This window comes from Pogona vitticeps, chromosome 4, assembly GCF_051106095.1.
Source record: "Pogona vitticeps strain Pit_001003342236 chromosome 4, PviZW2.1, whole genome shotgun sequence".
NCBI lineage: Eukaryota > Metazoa > Chordata > Lepidosauria > Squamata > Agamidae > Pogona > Pogona vitticeps.
In genome coordinates, this window is record NC_135786.1 from 67,113,848 (window position 1) to 67,132,380 (window position 18,533).

The 18,533-nt window shown below is 38.3% G+C and overlaps 1 protein-coding gene and 1 long non-coding RNA gene across 4 annotated transcripts in view; one reads left to right on the forward strand and one right to left on the reverse strand.

The window, feature by feature from the left end:
* Positions 1–18,533, reverse strand: part of LOC110076152 (BEN domain-containing protein 5) — a 1,026,237-nt gene that overhangs the window by 797,364 nt on the left and 210,340 nt on the right. The window lies entirely within an intron of this gene.
* The window catches only part of LOC140706633 (uncharacterized), an 82,719-nt gene that overhangs the window by 188 nt on the left and 63,998 nt on the right, over positions 1–18,533 (forward strand). The gene's annotated exons all lie outside the window — the stretch shown is intronic.

Consider the following 18,533-nt stretch of genomic DNA (forward strand, 5'->3'; position numbering starts at 1 on the left):
ATATTGTTTGGCTAGATAAGCATTTTGATTAAATTCTGCTTCCTCCAAAAATTACTGTTAGAGCCACTAGAGCCTTGTCCCAAATTTAACAATGTATTGCTTATAATTTGTAACAACTACCTTTGTAGCACACAAGGGCAATACATAGGAGCCCACAAACCCCTTGTGTATTTAAAAAAATCATCAGTTTGGATTGTATTTGCACTTACCATGCTGAATGTAGTGGATCTGCAGTCTTGCCATCTGCAAATATTTTGCTGCAGGCTACAAGTGTTTATATAGCAATGTAATGCAATAAAAAATTCAGAGCACTTTGCGTGCTACATAAATGGTTTCTTATTATTATGATTGATCCTTGAATGAAAAAATGGTAGATTTTCACAAATGCTTGCAGCAGCCTCTCTGTAAAGACAGTCTGCTTTTTGCCAGTCAGGATTTCTGGGTCTTTTTAACAATACGAAATGTTTCATGGCTTGAGGCATGGGTCGTAGAAAGGAATAATAAACGGACTATTAACTCATTCTGTTTGTGTGACTTGGTGAATGTATGAAATAACTTGTGAAGCATCTTATATAAGTTTTGGAACTTACTTGACATTTTTCAATTAACCTGCAATTATGTGGTTCCCCGTTCTCTTTCTGTGGAACAATTTTCCCTTACTATTACTACTTACTTCCCAATCTGATGTCCTATTGCCACATCTCTTCTGACTAGCAGAAGGCAACTGCTAGCTTATTTATTTATTTATTTATTTATTTATTTGATTTGATTTGATTTGATTTGATTTATACCCCGCCTATCTGGACTACCAGTCCACTCTAGCTTCAGTCATGGGCTAAACCTCTACTGGATATTTACAATATTCAAGGTGAACTTTGGAAGTTGCTGCAGTGTAGCTAATTCACGAGGTGCCCCAGGTGTGCCCAATGAGACATGTCTGGCAACTTCTGCAATTATATTTGCATGCATGTAATTATCCTATAAGATTCTAGACACGGTTGCAACACCCAGATTCCAACCATGTACTAGCTATTGTTATGGCACTTTATGACAGAGTGCAAATCAAAGCTGCCAGTAAGCTATCACTACATGTAGAGTTCAACCTCCTTTATGGATTCATTCAAATTATATTAAGGTGCTGAAAGTAATAAAATGAAAGTAAAACAAATACAAATGAAACATAAAACATATTTAATATCCATCAATTTAAAAAGGCAACCCTGAAAGAGTTCAAATCCCTGAAGTAGCAGCCCAAGTTAAATAGTAAAAGCCTATCTGAATAAAAACATACTTGCCTACCAGTGGAAGCATAAGAAAAAGGAGTCTGCCTAGCCCCATTTCCCTTGGGAAGGAGTTCCAGAGCCTGAAAATGACCATTAAGAAACCTTTCTGCATAAAATAGAGAAAACAATATTTCCTTCTTGTCCATCTCTTATCTGACAGCAGCCCAGGAAAAGATTCCCTTCTGTACTCTTGTTTTGTCTCATTAAATTGTTGGCATGTGTTAATTGTCAAATTCTGCAGTATACACTGAGGTCCCAAGAAGAGCTGGCTTCTCTATTGCTGGGTACATTTCTTTTTAGATTAAATTGTGGATTCAGAGCCCAAAATGAACTACCACAGGTCTTTGTTCGCTTCCCCTATCCAAAGCATATCACAGGATTAGGCTCCCAGCTTTTCTTCAACAATGGGAGCTGTGTTTGTAAAACCCCTCTTGCTTTAAGTTACAATTGTTACAGTATGAGCCCTAACCTGAAAAATCACCAGTACATTTCTTTTGTGGAACTGCTGTTTCTCTTATCACTTTACATGGAACACTTTAACTAAAAACACTTCAATTCAAAATCTAAAGTTCTGAACATCATGCTAACTGCAGGCTCAGTCTTACATGCTCAGAAATTTAATATGGCCCAACCTTTTAAGAACAGATAAGGAGCAAGGTGCACATTCATTTTTTACCTGGCTAAACGTAATGACTTTCTATAGGTAATTCCTTCCTTTCAGACTAACTCCCATAGCTCTTAATTCTCTCTTGCTCAGATACTTGAGGGTGAAGCGGTAGTGGCACTGAGGCTTCTCATGTGTGACTAACACTTCCCTATCTGTTCTTCCTGAAGGAAAACTGGGAGTATCTGTCTGTTAATTACACAGTTGCACCTGATCCTGGCCACCATTTCCACTGGGCTATAGCCACTGGGCTATAACAGATCCGTAGTTTTTATATTCTTTGTGTAAAATTTGTTTCAGATATCCAATTTTATAATGGATATATTAACTCCTATGAATCTATGAATATTTAGACTTCCTATTTATTTGATGTTATAGGCTTAAGCTTGCAAAAGCTTCCATCACAAGAAATGTGTTAGCTTTCAGCGTTCCACAGTAATCTTTCTTGCATGAGAATTGAAACTGAGCACTAGAATGAAGTGTAATATTGGAGGAAGGAAGGAAGATGATGATACATATGGAAGGAACAAAAATTATCACTGTATTTCTGAATGTAAGGAAAAGCAGATGGTCTTCGGAAAAGCAAATTAGCTAAATTACTGGTAGCATCATAGGGATCACACCTTTCTGTTTTTTAAAAAAGAGATTCTCCAATAATTAGGGACAGATCAGATTTAATTCAGTGCTAGACAGAAAGCCTTTGGTGATGTTTTGTTGTACTTTGAACAATTAATATTGCTATTATAAGGTTAATCATAGCCTTTATTGTTGAAGCTCTGTTCACTCTTAATTTTCTTTCATATTGCAGAATAATTATGAAACATAGTATTTCAGGTTTTAAATTCCTTTGGTAAAAGGAGTGGAAGAATGTATATGCTCATGTGGAGCGCACATGGATTGGGGCTGATACATTCTGTACCCTTTAGGAGAGAGACATTCTGACTTGGTCTTTGTCTGAGCTAGTGATGTTATTTGTTTCCATTTTTTAAATAAACTTGTGAATGGGGAAATACAGATGGTGTGGGCTATTAAGCATCTTTAATTTGGGGATATAATAGTAGGGAATGCACCCCCTTAGGTGTGGGGACTAGCATATCTTATATGCTTAGGCCAAAAAGGAAAATGAACCATGCCATTACAGTCCAGCAACCCTCAAGTCCCTGAATCTTGTGTAGGTAAAGTTCTAGCTTATAAGAACACTTGACTTCCCTCCCACACTGGTTCCTTCCCCAGCTCTAATCCTTCCATGAAATCTGCACAAGAAAAACTGAAGGTTAGATCTCTAGGCATGTTATGGCACAAAAATCAGCAGAAAGTGGTATCTGCGCCACTTCAACCAAAAGAGAAAAAGGAAAGGAAAAAAAAAACCACACACACACACAAAACCTGTGGTTGTTGGGGGTGCACAGGTCATAATACAATAGTTGTTAAGATCTACATTATGTAGGACTTTACCACAGTCTCTCCAGACTGAAGGTTGCCTAATCTAAAAATCTAAGATCTACATACTCAAAGGCCATACAACAAAAATACTTTAGGAAAATGAAGTGAAAATAAAGACAAAAAGAGGTATTCCAGATTTTAAAAGCTAGTTTACATAATAATGAAGCTCCCTCATGTTGTGTTGCAACTCGACAAAACAGTTGGCTGAACAACTGTAAGAGGTTATAGATAACATGTGACATTGGTCTAAGACCTTCTTAATGCCTTGGAGTCTCCAGGTGAGATCTTGGGCTTTATTGGGGGGGTTCAGCTATCACTTGCCTTGTCTTCTGGTACCAGAAGTTCAGCTTATTAATACTGTGGATGCCTTCAATTTCCCCTTTGCCTCAGTTCGCCCAGTTTATTTCAGAACTTTTTAACTGCATGAATGTTGGAGAATGGATTCCTTCACCCTGGTGGTGACCAGAACCACTTTGCTACACATTGTAGTCCCTCTGAAATCACATAAATATATTTTGCACATCTGTCCAATAAGTGCAAATTCCTAGGTAACATGAGGTAAAAGTTCCCCTTGACATTTTTTTAGTCCAGTCGTGTCCGACTCTAGGGGGCAGTGCTCATCCCGTTTTCAAGCCGCAGAGCCAGCGCTTGTCCGAAGACAGTTTCCATTGCCACGCTGCCAGCATGACTTAGTTGTATCCAAAAGGTGCAGATGTGATCAATAATATATCTTGATGATTTCAAAGCTATTATTTAAGAAATAACATTGTAAAATGTTATTTATCTATGCCATGGTTACTTCTGGGGACCAACTTTGTTTGCACAACTTCAACATATGCAATTTTCTCTAAGGGCCAGATAAGACAAACATGCTAATGTTTTAATCTTTGCTTTGCCTAACAGTAGATTAAAGGATTTTTGTTATCCCTTCAATATCCATGGAATTTTTACAGGTGTCCAAGGTTTTATGATTAACAATTAATGAAGGATTTGTCTCTCCTTCCCCAAGGTGCACTGCAGCCCTAATTACAATTAGCAGGGTGTAAGTCCTCACTATTTCAATTGAAATTCTAAATATGCTTAGTAGCAAAGTCTTTCAGCCCATTTCAGCACTGTACCTGAAAGCTATCAAAGTAACTTTTAAAGGATGGCAACTCCATGTACGGTTGGGCACTATAATACTCAGCAACCGTTTTGCATGTGATTATCTTTATTCTATGTTGAGCCTGTTCATGTCACTGCTGTACTTTTCTGACAAAAATACCATATTACATTATGTAGAACTTATTTGTTTGAATTATACTACATCCTATGATTGATTAGAAGCAAAAGCTATGGGAACCTTGCAAGACAAATGAATTTTTTTCATCTTGTGAGGCATCGGTCTTGAAAAAAATCATCTTGCGAAGCACCATAGCGATCGCAAAAACCATTTGTCTTGCGGGTTTTTCATCCCACGAGGCATTTGTCTTGCGAGGCACCACTTAAGGAGAAAAGGCAGCCTGTCTAGACTTGGAAAAGCTACATGATCCAGAGCATCTCAGATGAAGGGACTGGTAAACCACTTCTGAGTAATTATGCCTTTAAAACCCTGTGATGAGTACCATAAGATGGGATTGGTTGACAGCACCCTATTATTATTATTATTATTATTATTATTATTATTATTATTATTATTATTATTATTATTATTATTATTATTATTATTATTATTATTATTATTATTATTATTATTATTAGTATTAGTAGTAGTAGTAGTAGTAGTAGTAGTAGTAGTAGTAGTAGTAGTAGAAGTAGAAGTAGAAGTAGAAGTAGAAGTAGAAGTAGAAGTAGCGGCGGCAGCGGCAGCAGCAGTAGCAGTAGCAGTAGCAGTAGCAGCAGCAGCAGCAGCAGTAATTTACAAAAGAGGGATAAGACAAACGGGAGGCCCTCTTCAAAAACAATTATCTAGCAAGGGCTGTACATGGACAATCTGGGTGCAGAATACATCTCAAAACTTCATGTGAGTCATTGTTGCTGTTGTCACTGAAATAACTGAGTGTGTGGGAAATGGAGGCTATCAATCAGGGGTTGTATCTAGTGCAGTATGACCACAAATATGCCTTGGCAAACTCCTACTGTCCATTTTTTTCCATATCCTACCCTGGTACAGCTGCCTGCTACACATCCCAGGCCTTTCATTACGTTCCCCAAATCTCAAGAGGGACTATCTGATATTATAAGGGGCTATAGTGAAGAGGAGGGTGTGAAAAATGTTCCCACTATGAGTACTCTTGCACTTCTACCACAGCAGAGCAAGGAAAAGTTACATAAGAATACCAAACATAATAGTGGCCATTCAAGCTATTATCTCAAAGATACCGTACCTGATATTTGGCAAACACTAGCTATATATTTTTGTTTTTCCAAATAAAATCAAAACTAATTAATTCCAAGGGAGATATTTCAAACACTGACACAAGCAAAATTCCAAAAGCGCTCTACATTGCATAAACATTTTTACTCTAACAAAGAACAAGGGCAATTCAGTTGTCTTTGCTTTTTTCACCCCTTGGGATGACCTTTCACAATAAGAATTGCCAGCACCTTATTTATAATGGCAGATCTCTAGTATGATTTTGGCAGGTTTTGATCACTTGATAGCCCAAAAGCTTTCAAATACAGAAGAATCTGATGCTTTTTTTATTTTATTTTTTCTGGCATCCGGCAGTGTGCTTAAAACTTAAAAGCAACTTTTAGTCCCAGAAGTGAATTACTGAAGTGGTGTAAACAAAATACAAATGTCACAAAATGATGAAAATCTCATACAAAATATCTTTGTCAGATGGATGACAACTCCACATTGCCTGAAAGGCATCTGTATCAAATGTATACTCCGTAAATAAATTCTGGTTTACATGCAAAGCTGAAAACAAACAAGCAAAACTATCAATAATTTAAATGATTGTTTATGAAATATATACACAGATGCACAAAAACATCAAATATCAATTATTTAAACCTGTTCATTTTTTTTCTCTGACAGTAAAATTTTAGAAATGTACTCCCAGGTCATATTAGCATATGGAATATATGAGGTCACCTGGAATGACAGACTGCTTTGACAAGAGCTGTTTGAATTTATTTTTGATTGACTGCATCTTTATTAAGCTTATTCAACCGTTAAATTTCTCTGTCTCTTTAAAATGCTACATCTATGGCTTGCTAATGTGTTGGACATCATATATTCATATAAGAGCCTAAATATTCCTTTATGAATTCACTATACACTGGATGTTTTCTTGTAAATATTTTTCACATGAAACAGAGTATTTTGGGAAACAGTAGGTTTCTCAGACCATCTCCCCAACTGACTCTTTCATGCCTGCTTACAGTTTTTAGCCTAGTAGAAGTGGGGGTGTTATATAAGAAAACCTAGGCCAAAATCCTGTTCCATAAATTATGCCTGCATAAGGATGATGATATCAACAGCAGAGGGAGAATTTTAGAAATTAAAGATTTCCTGCTTCTCTCTCACTGGTTATATGACTCAGTTTTATTACACGCATATCATGCCAACCCTGGGACAGGAGAAAGAAGTCTCTAACTAGCAAAAGTATCCATCTGCTGCTGACATCATGACTAGAGATGGGCATTAAATGCAGTTTAGCAGTTCGACCCGCTTCAGCATAGTGCCTGCACAGGTGTTTTTGGGCAATGCATGCTTCACTCCCATGCCTCCTCTGGGCCATCGCCCACTCACCAGCAGCCGTGTTTTTCCCTCCCCCATGTCCTCCAAGAAATGGCTCCCTCAAAGGTAGTACCATGGGTTTCCCTGCCCCACCCCCTTGTCTGAGTGGGCGGCTGCCAGAGAAGGTAGAAGAGGAAAGTACTGAACCAGACCAAACTGCCAAACTGCAGTTCATGTCCATCTCGAATCATGATCCTTATACAAGCATAATTTATGGAACAGGATTTTGGCCTTAAATTGTGACATTATTGAGGGTACACAAAACTAATTCAGAGTTCAGAATTACTTTCATTTGTCTTCAAGAATGTCATGAAATCTAAACTGACAAATGATAACCTCATGGTTGGTATGAAGAAGGTGAATTTACAGCAAAAATGATGTTGACAAGGCAGCCAGTCATCCTTGTGAGAGGATTCAAATTAGAGCTGGAACCTGAATGCCAAAAATACCAAAACAGAGGGGATGGAACTGCAGATTCTCTTGTGCATTTAACAGGAACTGTGCTGTGCACCAAACAAAAATAGCCACAATAGCCCCCACTTCAAGTTATCCATGCTGGAATGCTTTTTTTGCATGAACTCTCCCTTCCATTCCTCCATCTATGAGCTCAACCCTATCCATCAGCAAGTTTTGAAGTAACTAGTTACAGATAAATAGTAAAAATCAAATACCTGGCTGATTTTCTTGTGCCTGCAAAACCTAATTAATGTCCTTCATTCCAGTCTCTGGAAAGGAAGCAGAGACTAAAATTGCTTCCTCTCTTGACTAAACTGCGGCTGATTAAAGGCTTTCTTTCACAGTTTTGGGGTGCACATGGCTTCTACACAATGCAACAAAGTCATGGGCACCCAAAATTGCAAAAGGAAGCCTTTAATCTACAGCAATCTGGCACTATCAATGATGTCACTCTCACTGTGCAAGCAGACCATGCCATTCGGATTTTGGCCACTGTCATAATTCTACAAAACAGCTGTTTGTTGCCATTGGTATTTGAGAAAGCCAAACAAAAAAGATAAAAAATATCCTTTAAAATTCATTAAAAAGTCAAGCTCAAACAAGCATATTTTCTTTATTACTTTTCTTCTGAACAGATGCGTGCTCGAGAGGAAAGTTATGTCAAAAAACCCAGTGTTGAAATTTTAGTACATAACAAAGTTTAATTTTACCACTTTGAAAGAATATAACTGGCTCAATGCAGTTAGATATTTTTCCATCTTTATAAACCCCAGGACTGCTCTAAGGTTACAACAGATGCTATAAAGTACTGATTCTGTGCTTTATGATAATAGGCATCATTTATCATTTGGGTGACAGAAAGGTCAAAAAATAAAATGGTATGGACAAATTGCTTGGCAGTATAATATTTAATAACAGCTATAACTACAATAATATACACATTTATTACTAATATAACAGTATTATTTGGTGTTTAAGAGTTCTAAGAGTTTCTATCTCACATGCCAGTTTACTTTGGAGGCAAATTAGTAGTAAGGATGAACAATATAACTGTTACTATATTTGCAGTGACTTCACAAAATGAATGTTAAAAACAAGCATCTTAATATAAGCAATAAGAGAAAACAACCAGAATGTATTTATTGATTTATGGATCATATTCTTCGTTCTAATGAATATTATGTTATGTACCATCAAGACAGAATTGACTTACAGCAACCCTAACAGGGCTTTCAAGGTAAGTGAGATATTTAAGGAGTGGTTTTATCAGATCCACATCCTCAGAGAGGTTCCATGGCTGAGCAAGGATTCAAATTCAGGCTTCCTGCATCCTAGTCCATCACTCCATCCAGATGTGATTACCAGTCCAGCTCGGATCTTGCAAACCCAAGGCCATGCCTTCCTTTATTGAGTAAATCAGTCTCATACCTAGTATTCCTCTTAAACTAAGATTAGAGATGCTGAAAGATCTACGGAGGATAGATAATCTGGTTAACAGAAAATGGGAACAATATACTGAAGAACTATACAGAAGAGGTAAAAGGATACCAGAGTCGACTAGAGATGAAGATTTTTTTTATTATTATTTAAGGAAGAACATAAAAGTGAAATGAAAGCTGCTCTCAAACCAACAGGAAGATATAAATATTGAGAAATGGATGAGATACCAGTAGAACTATTACAAGCTACAGAGACGAAAATGATGAAAATCCTAAGGAGTATATATGGGAAATTAATCAACAGAAATGCCAGATATTCAAAGTGGGATCAGAAAAGGAAAAGGCACTAAAGATAATTTAGCAAATATATGTTTGCTGCTGGAGTATATGGAAGACTTTAGGAAGACAATATATTTCTGCTAAATAGAATGCAACAAAACCTTTGGCTTTGAGGATCATGAAAAGCTATGGATTGTTTTAAAAGAAATGAGTACATAACAATCTTTTATTATTCTTATGTGTAACTTACATTCTGGACAGAAGGCTGCTGTTATGACAGAATATCATGAGACAAAATTATTTCTAGTTAGTATATATATCAGGCAAGGTTGGATATTATCTCTCTTCTGTTCAATCAGTATGCAGAACATATCATACTGTATGAAAAGCAGGAGAAGTGGAAATTCATGGCAGAAACACCAACATGGTAACACCCTATTTCTGGAAGAAAATAGCAATGACCAGAAATAACTGCTCACAAATATAGAAGAAGAAAGTGCAAAAGCAGGATTAAGTGTTAAAATCAACCCCATATCCTTTAGAAAACATCCCAACATGACCCATCCCTTGCAGTGTATTTTCAAATACGGTGTAAAAAATAAAATCACTGCCATAAATGAGATGATGCTACTAGTTATGACTGGGGAGAAAGGGAGCATAGACTTTCACATTTCTTGGACTCCAAGGCAGAATTGTGAGAGATAATAGAGGGCAACAGGGGAGATTTTCATGCCTCGGTTTCTCCCATCAGTGTGGTTCTGCCTTGAAAAACAAGGAGACTGCCCTGATGCTCCATGGGAGTCATAAGACTTCCTAGTTGAGATAAGTTTAAATACAGTGTGCTGTGCTGTTATACACCTTGCTCTTGATCTGAATAAATGGCACCCTGGCGAAAGGAATGGAACAGAAGTTAGTTACTACTAAATTGTCCTACTGATGGGTAGCATGACTAATTCATAAATAACTTCCTCTGGATTTGAGCACTGGTATAATCCTTATTTTATTTTTATTACTGATTGAATGTAGTTTAGACCACTTTTTATGTCACATTTAGCCTTAAGAAAAGCTCACAAAGCACTTTCTAAACAAAACAAAACAAAAATAAAACTTTCATTTGTACTATAAAAACCTTCAGTCACATTAAGGGATATCTTATAAACAAATGACGTTTTTCTCCTACTACTTAATCTCCCTTGTACATATACTGACTGCTTCTTTCCATCTCATAATCTTTTTGAACAACTCATTAAATGTTTAACCCTCTAGACTCTGAAATCTATACATTCTGTATGCCCAAGATGTTTTACTAACCAAGGCACAGGAGCAAATGCCCTTCTTCCCTATGGCGTGGCTAAATGAAACTGCATCGTACCCAAACCTAGCTAAATTATTTTGGCACATGAAGCTGAAAATCCCATTAGCACGTCTTTCCCTTCCTGACAATAAAATATCATAATAGAAAAGTAAATCTGTAACACGCCATTCAAAACCTGTCGCCTGTTGCCTTAATTTGCCTATTGGTAGGGCTGAACCTGTCCATATAGCATCCAAGATCCTAGCAGTAGCAAATAATTCAGGTACATCCAGGAGGTAGTTCTCCACAGCTTGGGAAAATGTTTACTGAACTGAAGTAAATACATTATCTTATATTACTTTTTCTTTCTGGCCAGCCAGGTTGGCATTATTATTGTTCTCACTGATCGTGCAAGTATTCATTGTGCGGAATGTTACACAAGTTGCATTGTTGTTACTTTTGTTGTTTAATCCTTAAGTCATGACCGACTCTTCATGACTCCATGGACCAGAGCATGACAGGCCCTCCTGTCTTCCACTGCCTCCCGGAGTTTGGTCAAATTCATGTTGTTCGCTTTGGTGACACTGTCCAACCATCTCGACCTTTTTCATTCCCTTCTCCTCTTGCCCTCACACTTTCCCAATATCAGGGTCTTTTCCAGGGAGTCTTCTCTTCTCATTAGATGACCAAAGTACTGAAGCCTCAGCTTCAGGATCTGTTCCTCCAGTGAGCACTCAGGCTTGATTTCCTTCAGAATGGACAGGTTTGTTCTCCTTGTAGTCCAGGGGACTCTCAAGAGCCTCCTCCAGCACCACAATTCAAAAGCAACAATTCTTCAGCGGTCAGCTTCCTTTATGGTCCAGCTCTCACTTCCATAGATCACTACAGGAAAAACCATAGCTTTGACTATGCAGACTTTTGTCGGCAAGGTGGTTTTTAAGATGCTGTCTAGGTTTGTCATCGCTTTCTTCCCAAGAAGCAGGCGTCTTTTAATTTTGTGGCTGCTGTCATCATCTGAAGTGATCACGGAGCCCAAAAAAGTAAAATCTGTCATTGCCTCCATATCTTCCCCTTCTATTTGCCAGGAGGTGATGGGACCAGTGGCCATGGTCTTACTTTTTTTGATGTTGAGCTTCAGACCATTTTTGGCACTCTCCTCTTTCACCCTCATTACAAGGTTCTTTAATTCCTCCTTTCTGCCATCAGAGTGGTATCATCTGCATATCTCAGGTTGTTGAAATTTCTTCCGGCAATCTTAATTCCAGCTTGGGATTCATCCAGTCCAGCCTTTCACATGATGTATTCTGCATACATTAATTAAGCAGAAAGACATGATACAGCCTTGTCGTACTCCTTTCCCAATTTTGAACCAATCAGTTGTTCCACATACAGTTCGAACTGTTGCTTCCTGTCCCGCATATAGATTTCTCAGGAGATAGATAAGGTGGTCAGGCACTCCAATTTCTTTAAGAATTTGCCATAGTTTGCTGTGGTCCACACAGTCAAAGGCCTTTGCGTACTCAATGAAGCAGAAGTAGATGTTTTTCTAGAACTCTGTCTTTTTCCATAATCCAGCACATGTTAGCAATTTGGTCTCTAGTTCCTCTGCCCCTTTGAAATCCAGCTTATACTTCCGGGAGTTCTCAATCCACATATTGCTGAAGCCTACCTTGTAGGATTTTGAGCATAACCTTGCTAGAGTGTGAAATAAGTGCAATGGTACAGTAGTTGGAGCATTCTTTGGCACTGCCCTTCTTTGGGATTGGGATGTAGACTGATCTTTTCCATTCCTTTGGTCACTGCTGAGTTTTCCAAACTTGCTGGCATATTGTGTGTAGCACCTTAACAGTGTCATCCTTTAAGATTTTAAATAGTTCAGCTGGAATGCCATCACCTCCACTGGCCTTGTTGTTAGCCATGCTTTCTAAGGCCCACTTGACTTCCCTCTCCAGGATGTCTGGCTCAAGGTCAGCAGCCACACTATCTGGGTTGTCTGAGGCATCAAGATGTTTCTGGTATAATTCCTCTGTGTATTCTTGTTTGTTTGTTTGTTTCTTTATTTATTGTATTTATACCCCGCCTATCTAGTCATTTCGACCACTCTTGCCACCTCTCCTTGATGTCTTCTACCTCTGTTAGGTCCCTACCATTTTTGTCAATCTTTGCACAAAATGTTCCTTTAATATCTCTAATTTTCTTGAACAGATCTCTGGTTTTTCTTGTCCTTTATCATGTCCATCTTTGCACAAAAGGTTTCTTTAATAGCTCCAATTTTCTTGATCAGATCTTTGGTTTTTCCCTTTCTATTATTTTCCTCTATTTCTTTGCATTGTTCATTTAAGAAAGCCCTCTTGTCTCTCCTTGCTATTCTTTGGAAGTCCACATTCCATTTTCTGTAACTTTCCCTATCTCCCCTGCATTTTGTTTCCCTTCTCTTCTCTGCTATTTGTAAAGCCTCGTTGGACAGCCACTTTGCTTTCTTGCATTTTCTTTTCTTTGGGATGGTTTTTGTTGCTGCTTCCTGTACAATGTTATGAGCCTCCATCCATAGTTCTTCAGGGACTCTGTCCACCAAATCGAGTTCCTTAAATCTGTTCTTCACCCACTGTGTATTCATAAGGGATTTGGTTTAGATTATACTTGACTAGCCCAGTGGTTTTTCCTACCACTGGGCTAGTCATTTTTCTTCATTGTTGTTACTAAGAGGTCCCAAAATTACAAGGAAATACTTTCTGATTCTCTCCAGTCGCCAGTCCTGATATTACACATTGAAAATATAAAAACAAAAAAGACAAGCATTATTAATAAAAAGTATTCTTATTAGGATGGTAAGAGAATTAGTATGAGTGTTCATAAGAGAATAACCTGAAAAATGCATAGAATCATAGAACAGTGGTTAGAAGGGGCCTATTAAGCCAGCAAGTTCAATGCATGAATGCCCCCCGTCATGCTCACTTTCCTGCACTCTGCAGTCATCATAGGATCTAACAGCAGGTTAGGAATAGAAATCTACAGAAAACCCCAACACACTGATCAATATCTGAGATTTAACTCTCATCATCCATTGCAACACAAACTAGGGGTCATCAGGACACTAAACCACAGAGCAAGAAACATCTCCATTTTGTGGTCCCTGGCCACTACTGCAAGGTATCCGATATACTCCTGCAGTGGTGAGGGGGTCCCTTTTTTGTCCTTTGCTGACTGTAGCATTTGTTGTATTTTTGTAGTGGGCCTAAATACCGTTTGTGGGTTGTGTTTTTTCAAACATTTCCCCATGTGGTCTGCAAACCCTTTGATGTATGACAGAACTACTTTATTTGTGGGTGGCTGTTTTTCTTCTTCAGTTTGGTGTTGTTTTCTCAGTTTGATGGCTCTTGTGATTTCATTTTTGGAATAACAATTTGCCTGTAGGGCCCAATTCAGATGGTTGAGTTTGGTGCTGAGAAACTGAGTTTCTCAGTTCTAATTCGCACTGTCTAACACAACACACAGCAAAAAAGAGGCACAATCAAAACATTGGTAGACCACAAAACACAGCATCCAGACCAGAATCAAAGAACATGAAAGATACTACAGACTAAAACAACTGAAAAAATCGACAGTAGCTGAATATTCCCTGAAACAAGCTGAACATGAAATCCTATGTCAAAATACAGAAGTACTGGACAACACCAGCAATCATTATGTTAGACTACACAGGGAAGCCATTAAAATCCACAAACATCGGCACAGCTTCAACAAAAAAGCTGTCAAAAAGCAATGGTGAATACGAAAAGTTCCTTTTGAAACTTCTGTTCTCTCAACACCCCATTCTGGTGTCTAGAAAATAGAGTGGCCCTTGAGAACATGGAAAGATTTGTTGGTGACACAGTGTCCGGCCAGCCCTGGAATAAAGGATATTGCATACAAATTCAAAGTACACAAGCGTAGATGCATTGTGACACTCAAGGTAACATTTGGTCCCTGTTTGCTCAAAAGGCTATAACAGGAAGATGAGACTGCTCCTTCAGCCGTATGTTGGATTCCACCCTGTACAACTGGATGTTCAGCACTGGATACAATGTAGAGTACTATTCTTCATCTCACTTTATTTCCACAATATCTGGAGTAAATCCCTGTTCTCATATTTACTAATGGAAAGCTGAGGTTGAGACAGATAATCATATTATGAATATAGTCTGTTCTGCTATTGCAAAAAAAGGAGCTAGGGTTATTTTTTGTGGTAAAAGAATTGTTGGCCAAAATCCTGTTGCACACTTACACCTGTGGAAAGCAAATGGCCGTAACTTGCTGCAGCAAGTTGCTGCTAATTAACAAGTCCCCCTTGGATTCCTCACAGTGCACCAGTTGGATGGCGTGGTACATGATCAAGTATCTAAGCAGATATTTAATAATTATAGCAATCTCTCCTCCACCGGCATACCTCCACCACCTTACCATTTCCCTTTCACCACCATACAACATGATTTTGTTCACTGTATAGTAATACTGGTTAACATATTACCATTATTTTAATTGGTATAATCAGTAGATCACTCAATCAATATTCTGGTTGATTTATATGGCCAATTTTAATCAGTGGGTCTGTAAATTAAGTGCACATTTGTATATTTTTAAACATTATCTCAATTTCCCTCTTACTTTATTAATGAATAAAAAATAGATGAGTCTTTCCTTTTGACAATGAATGGAAGATTGTGCTAATAAGAGTCATTTATTTAAATTTAATTGAATGATTAATTGGTGAAAAGGATATAATTAATCAATTAAGAAGTTGATAGCTTTTCCTTTTCAAAAGTCATTGTCCTGGAAGATGTGGTATTCCAGCCTGATACATGGCAAAATAGGCATTCCAGCATGCCTTGTATAGCGGAGCACATATATGACAAAGTAAATAAACACAAAACTAAAAAACATGATCACTACTACAACCAGGTCCCACTTTGTCATCAGAAAGTCAATTTACTCAGCTTAGCAGCATTCAATTCTCAACAACATTTTGTTCTGGGTCCCTGTCAAGTTATTCTAGGCTGTGAAATTCTCAGGAATTATGGATTACTATCACCCTTCTGCTGTCTTTTTGCTTGTTCCTTGGAGATTTGCAGCTGTTGACTGCAGCACCATTTTTCTGTGCAATATTCCAAATGAACACCAATAATTATGAGAAAGCCTACACAACACATAGGTTTATATTGGCAACTGTTACAGGGAGTATGTCTGAGATTGATTAGCAATGAGATTACTCTCTGCTTCTGTACTAATGTTCACCCAGTCATTTATTTGTACATAATAAGACTCTGTCTTATTTTCAGGAAAACAGGGTATACCTTTATTTGTCAAATAAAGGTGGACAAATGATGCCATGTTATAACAAAAAAAAAAATTACGTACAAATTAAATAACTATTACTAGGATATAGTTACATCTCCTAAACTACTAATGTCAATGGTCTACTGTAAATGGGATAACTTTAAATGAAAGACTGTGACACCTACAGATTTATATGAAAAAACTGTACCGCACCAAAGTGAGCACACCAAAAACAAACTCAGTTAGATCTTCTTGTGATTGTCTTGAGGAATTATCTCCATCTCAATCAATGCAATTTGGCAGGGCAATAGCCCTATATCATTAATTTCTTTTTTTTTAAAAAAAAATTATAAATAACTTTTCTGCCCTCCTAGGTCCCAAAGTGCTATCCAATAAAATTACAATATTAAAAAATCCATAAGTGATCACATATTAAAAACTAACCACAAGCATTTTTAGAGCAAAAAGATTTTTTTGAAAAAAAAAGAACATATAAGTTTTAGAAACCAAGTAAGTATGCAGCCAGCCTAACTGTTCTTGGGTGGGAGTGTCACAAGCAGGATGGTGCTACAGGAAACCCATTGTGTGCTCCCCACCCTAATGTGGTAAGTACAGATGGGCACAACTTACTTCATGCCAGTTGTTGCAAGTCGTTGACATGGCACCACAGATGCCACATATTCCCTTCTACCCTCCCCAGCCAGCTCTCCCACTCACCAGCTGGCATGCACAGCTCATATCCTGTTCTTTGTGCAACTGTCGAGTCACAGCAGGAGCAGAGATTTCCCTTCTCTGCCTTCTCCAGTAGCTGCCCACTCAGACAAGGGGGGGGGAGGGATTCCTGCAGCACTGCCTTTGAGTGGGCATCTGCTGGAGGAGGCAGAGAAGGGAAGTCCATGCTCCTGCTGTGACTGGACGATTGCACGAAGAGCAGGAGACAACCAGTTTGTGCCACATGGTGAGTGGGGAGCTGACCAGGGGTACGGGATGGGAATGTGTGGCATCTGTGGTGCTGCCGTAATGACTTGCAACAGCCCTGCATGAAGCAAGTCATGCCATCTCTAGCCATATGGTAAGCAACAGAGCCTCCACTGAAGATGCCAAATGACAGGTAAATGCATCTAAAAGGAGACAATCTTATGCTGACCCCAAGCTATTTAGGGCCTTTTAGAATGAAACCATCACCATGAACTGAACTCTGAAACAAACTGGAAACCAGTGCAGTAGGTCTGGAACATGGTTTGTAAAGTTATACAGGGTCTATAAAGGACATAGCAAATGACAATCTACCTCCTGCTTTTCTGTACTACCTGTAGCTTCTCAACATTTTTCAAAGATATCTCAACATTGACTGCATTGCCTCAGGGATGACAGTTAAGACTCTAATAATTAATGAGATGCTGGGTGAGTTCCTGGTCATGTACCCAACATTCTGAAACATGATTAGCATCTTGTTAGTTATTGGCAGTTTGCTACTAAGATATACATGATTTCACTTACATAAGCACATTTCATCGACTGGGTTCTGGCCAAGGCAATTAAGACACTAACAAAGAAAAAACTGAGGTTTGTATCATCATGGCCAGATCCACCTACCCATGGTAGCAGCACACCTCCTAAACCAGACAAAGTTAAGTAAAGGCATTGTTGGTCACAACAGCCACTTGGCCCTTCCAGAAGAATGCTGGGTTCAAGAGCACTCCCAACCTGCAATGTGGTCTTTCAAGAGGAAGTTGCCATCCATCTAGAAAGCATAGCCATTTCACTCAGGAGAATCAAAGAGATCTTTTCTATTAAAGTCTGCTTGCAAAAATTGGTGTTAAATGAAGGTGAGCAGAAGGACAGCAGGACAATACAGATACACAGGCACCATTCTTGGAGATTCACAGTAATGGCTATAATTTAAACCTTAAAGATACACATGATCATGAGCTTTTCTCACTACTGATGACACCTAGCTCCCCTGAATTCAGCTAGATTTAATAAAATATATCTGGTAGGTACCGACCTAGTAACTGCAATATGTACGCTGGTGGTCCTGCTGTACCCATTAGAAAAGGCCATATACCTGTTGTAAGCCGCCCAGAGACCTTCTGGTAGTGTGGGCAGCATATAAGTTAAGCAAGCAAGCAAGCAAGCAGGCAGGCCGGCAGGCAGGCAGGCAGGCCGGCAGGCAGGCAGGCCGGCAAGTAAGTAAGTAAGTAAATAAGTAAATAAGTAAGTAAATAAGTAAGTAAATAAGTAAGTAAATAAGTAAGTAAATAAATAAATAAATAAATAAATAAATAAATAAATAAATAAATAAATAAATAAATAAATAGTACAGCATAAAGATGCCAAAAAAAATTCCAACTCCTAGAAATGACTGGACACAAGACAGAAACAGTACTGCCAACTTGGAGATTGAACAATGAAGCAGCTCTCCCCAATAAACAGAAGTTACTAAAAAAACAACAACACGCTTCACAGTCATATTCCTTGATCCACTCCTTGTCCTTCAGGGACAGACTATGAGATCTCTTTACTTTGAACTGTTGACAAACGTTGACAGAAAAGAAAAAGAATAAAGGGTTCTTGCAAAGATCTCTTGTGAACCTAATCCTCCAATTAGGGGCATCACTTAAAATGAAAA